Consider the following 5,294-nt stretch of genomic DNA (forward strand, 5'->3'; position numbering starts at 1 on the left):
ATCTCGCTATTTTTTTCCCTGCCTACTCTGTTTTTGAGTCAAGATTGGCTTTTGTTCACTGTCTCAGTACACTTCCACAGACTTTGTCAGCACCTTTGGCACATCTAGAACCAAATGCCAATGACCCTCTTTCTTCCACTTACACTATCTGACAGTATAGGCAGTGGACTAACATTCCCAAAACATCACAAACTGACACGTGGACTACTGAAAAAGGACAAATGGTATTTCTGTCTTCAGCATTGCAGTAAACAGAAGTTAAATCTTTTTAGTATTTTTTTTCACCTGCCAAATCCTGGTTAGTTTTGAAAGAAAGTTCAGTAGCCAGTATTTTGGTAACTGACCTCAAAAATTACAATCATTCCAATTTCAAGCTTGTGAGAAAACTTGTAACTAGGTCTCACCACCAGTTGTAAAATCTGCTTTAATTTTTCACTGTCAACCCTATGGGCTTTCCTGTGGCAAGCAGTTCTGGCTTTTGGTCTCCAGCCAACCAGTGTGTTTTGAATCCCAGCTATCGCACAAAAAAAGAACTGATTTTTTGTATCAGCACTCATCATCTGTCACTTCCTGAGAAAGAAAATCTACCCAAACCAATCTTTCCACTCTAATTTTAGTTGGTGTTCAGAGTAGAAGGCCACCCTCCAAAACACTGCTCTTAGGCTCTCCTGATCATGACAGATATTAAGGAGGAAGCCATGGGGAGTTTTCTCTCTCCCGTGCTCTACATACCACCAGGAGTTAGGTGTCCTTAATATCAAGTTCCTTTCACCTGAGATGTCCTTCACAAACAATACTTAAAGACATATGATGAATCTGAGGAGGATGCGCACCATTCACAGACCCTGCAGCCATGGCTCATGTAATAAATCATTGCTTTTGGCACTGGGACATCAAGCCTCCCCTCCCTAAGAGACAGACATTCTACCCTATATACCCTATCTCCCATCTCGTTAGGTTTCTCTGCCACAGTAGAAATTTTTGGACTGAAGCATAGCCCTTTCGTTTGTGCAAGATTGTCTTCAGAAGCAGAAATGGTGAAGTTCCATGAGAAATCTTGTATTTATGACATTGTATGGAGCAATATTGACTGGCTAACAATAGCTCTGCTTCTGCCAAATAAATGTATGTGGGATGATCAAATGATTAGAGGATGGACCTGGTAATCAGCCAGCTTCAGGTGAGTAAGTGGCCACATACACCTATTATCCAAGGCCCTCTCCTGCAAGAAGTTCAACATATGCCAGAAGAGTCCATCAGATCCTGTTGAAATCAGGTTATGTTGATAGTACTGATGGTGATATAAATGTGGAACAAAAAGGAAGACACAAACCTACCCAAAGGCTTACAAAGACAAATTGAAACAGAGGCACAGTCCAGGCATGGGCATCTACTTATACCAGCACAGGAAAGCAGCAAGGATAGAAATAGATCTCCAGAGGGAGAAGAGAGACAGGAGAAGAGAGACAATGCTTCCATTTCAGATGGGAGCATGGGACCTGTGAGAATTTCTGGCAGCTCACTCCACTTTCAGAGACGTCCTGTGTGGCTTGGGCAAAACATTAAGGGATAGATAGATATGTAATATCTATGTTTCATTCTCACCCTTTAGCATGAAGGCACCTACAAGCCTTTCACAAGCTCTTCATTTGACCCATAAGGAGACCAAGGTCCTCATGCAGCATGGGTGCAAAGGTGCTGAACGTGACCTAGGAAATACCAGGAGAAGGATGAGTAGTAAATTAAACTCCTCCTAAAGCACCAATGCCTGAGTCCAGGCTGCGAGCGGATTCCTTCTTACAATCTGAGGCAAGCTAAACCAGGTCAATGACTGTACACAGAAAGAGGAGGAGAGGATGTAGTGGCAGAGATGACGCCCAGTAGCCCAGAGGCAAGAGAACTCACCCTGGAGGTGGAAGATTCAGGTTTGGATACCTTCTCTTCTGCCCTGCTCTGAGGCAGAAGAGAAGGTATCCAAACCTGAATCTTGAGCAGGGATTTAATCTCGATTCTTCTGTCTCCTAAACAAGCAAGCCACTCAGGCTTTTCAGTGTCAATGGCACAACTTTGCACAAAATTTTTAAATGCTTCTTATGGCCAGAGAGAAAAAAATGTACTCTCATTCCTTGGTGTTAGAGCACTGATCTAGGGTGAACACTCCAGCTCTCATCCAGTGTACTATATACAAACTGGAAGAGCTGAGACCCACTGCAGGATATGCTTTAGTCTATTAAATTAGGCAATTTTTACAGAAGAGATAGGTTTAGACCCAGAGGGATCAGGACTTGAATTTCTAGCATCTCTGTGAGAGGTTTTGGGGGTTTGGTTTTGTTTGTTTGTTTGAGGTTTTTTAGGTTTTGGTTCATGCAGAAGCCAGGATTCCTTCTTATATTTTGGGACAGGTGCAATACAGAAGATGTGCTCTCTCAGATTGCATGTTTCAGGCAAGGTAGAGACACTTGGAGCTCTAAGCAGGTATTAGCAGCTCAGATACATCTAGGAGGAAGGATTGTATGCATGCTGACAGCAAAAATGTAGGTGCACTGTAGCCTTAACTTTTGTTATCATCAACATCAAAGGACATCAAGTGCCTCTCAAGCTAAGCAGGCCTTGCGGAGGGGGTTCTGATGATCTCAGGAACATGCAAGCATCAGGTTAGCCAAATACTAGCCTAAATGTTAATCTAGCCTTTAATCTCTGGAGTGGAACTCCACTGTGTGCAGCAGTGCCACAAAGTCAAGGCTCAAGGCCATATTCACCTCCTATCCATCTTACTTGCTCACAGAAGTACCTTCAGGATATGTTCTAGGGCAGCCCAGCTGGTACTCAGAGAGATGAACTCTGTGTGCACCCAAAACATTGAAAAGCACTCAAGGGCACCCTTATTTCCATGCAGTGCACACAGGCCCCACATTTCTGTAAAGCCTCTGCCTGGCCCATTTGCCCTCGAAAACATATCCTATGACCTTTATCAGGTGGATACTCCAAGAACACTTGGAGTGAGACAGAAATGTCTCTTGCCACAGGTAGAGATGAGATTTGTGTGCTGCCTGAGCTCAGGCCAACTACAAGTGGGAGTGGGAGCGGAGTACCTAAGATGATTTTGTGCCAGAGGACCCTTGCTCCAGCCCAGCTGGGAGTCCATGCCCCAGGGCTAAAGTACTCACAGCCCCTCTGCCTCCACTCCTCTTGCAGTAGCTGTGATCATCTCCCTACCAGCAGCACTGTGAGCATGAACACAATAGTGTGGGAGCTGCTGTGGCTGCAAACACAGGATATAGGCAGGAAAGCTGATCTGACAAAGTGGAAAGGTAGAAGCTCTTTCCTCAAAACACTTCTGTGAAGCACAGAATAGGGAGGCAGAAATGAACAATCATATCGTTGCCAAGTCCTAGCACAGCACAGCCATGAGTCAGGTCCCAAAGAATCGTAAGATTCAAAAGCAAAATGACATTTTTGTTCTTTCTATTTTCCATCTGATTTTTTGAGTCCCTAGGGTTCATATGCAACCATTTCCTCCATTAGAAGAATCAAGATAAGGTTTTGCCCTTGTCACTTATCTCCAGAAAATATGATTGAAACAAACACACCAAACAGAACACAGATCCCAGTGAAACTCCCAGAGCTATTAGCCTTCTACTAATCAGAGAGGTGTAGAGAAGTTTAGAAGAGCAGAAGAAAGCTGGATGTGTAAGAGAAAAAAGCTACACACACCTCTTTGAACCTTTCTTTAAGGCAATCAGAGACTGGAAGACAGGAGATAAATTACAGAGGGTGGTAACAGTCATACACCTTAAGAGAAAATTAAATTCTCATTTGTTTTCTTTCCACCTCAAAGAGACTGCAGCAAGTACTGAGTTTAGCTAAGACACTGAAATGTTGAATTTTAGCTAAGAAAATTAAAACTCAGATGTATAGTATGGATAATTAGTGGCATGGCTAATTGGTAACTTCCACAATCTGTTCTCCTGTGAAACATAAGATGATTTATATTTATGTAGACTGCAAGTGTGAAAGTAATGAAAAAAGAAACATTTGTGTATTTGCAAACATTGCGTTACTTTTTTTATTGATCAGGGTGCTATTAACAGAAATGCATTTGAAAAAATTCACTGATTTTTTCGTCAATGTGTGATGCACACAGATGAGGTTGCTGTGGGAAAATGCAATTGACATTCATCTTGTCTTCCCAGCAACATCCACCACATCCGTACTGCTTTCCTGTCCCTACATGTTAAAGCACGCCGCTCCTGTCTGGGAGAAGGCCCTGCAGATCACATCGCTGAAGTACAGATCTGAGAATCTTTATGAATGTGGGCAATCCAGATGCAATTGACATCTTACAGGAAGCAAAATAAAGAGGGTTTTGTGTCCATGTTTACAGTGTAATGAATAATGAGTTTAATATCAGGCATCAAATTTATCCAGGTAATAAATCACACCAAAATAAAGTCTTATTGTGCTGAAAACAGCTTTTTTTCTAACTCCTTCTTCTTTGACATTAAGTCTTTGTTTCCATTATGAAACTTCGTATTTCTCAATGACTTGCTTTTACCAGTCAAGTTTCACAGCAATACAAAGGCATCAGGATTTTAATCCAGTTTAAAAAATCTAATGTTAAAAGCATAGACATTTAATAATTAATTACTGAACTGTCATCTCAAGTCCCCACATTTTGAAATTTCTTATTCAGATCCAAACCCTTCTTTCTTTTTGTATGGTATCCAATACAGACATATTACAATATTCCCAAGGAAACATAAAAGTCTCTGCTGTATTGACAGGTGAAATCTTTGCAACTTTCTAAATTAGAGGATTGTGTTAGGCAATGTTTTGGTTCCCTTAAACATATTGAAATAGGCAGCCTAGCAAAGAGGCAGAAATTTTGCTTTATTGTATTGCTACAAGTCTTCTGCAGCATGACTGCTAGAGAGTGTCTCCCCACAGAGAACTGAAAAGTCAGAGAGAACTAACAAAGAGAGTTTTATGGATAAAATAAATGAAATCTTTATGCACTGCAGTAAAGCTGAGGGCATGCTGCTGGCAGCATGGCTTTGCATGCTTGTGTGCATCTGCAGAGGAATGGAGATGCCTGTCTGGGGAGTCAGTGAGGAGGCACACATCAGCAGGACATTGAGCCTGAGGTGCTGGCAACCCCCAGCCTTCCTCTCATCAGGAATCACTACCACCTTTGTGCCTGTGTCACCCTACAAGCAGATCCCTCAGCCCTGCTCAGCTTGGGGCAAGGCAGAACTCATGCACACCTGCCTGCAGAGGAGCACATGGCTGATACC

This window comes from Manacus vitellinus, unplaced genomic scaffold, assembly GCF_001715985.3.
Source record: "Manacus vitellinus isolate BGI_N305 unplaced genomic scaffold, ASM171598v3 scaffold_0_pilon, whole genome shotgun sequence".
Taxonomy (NCBI): domain Eukaryota; kingdom Metazoa; phylum Chordata; class Aves; order Passeriformes; family Pipridae; genus Manacus; species Manacus vitellinus.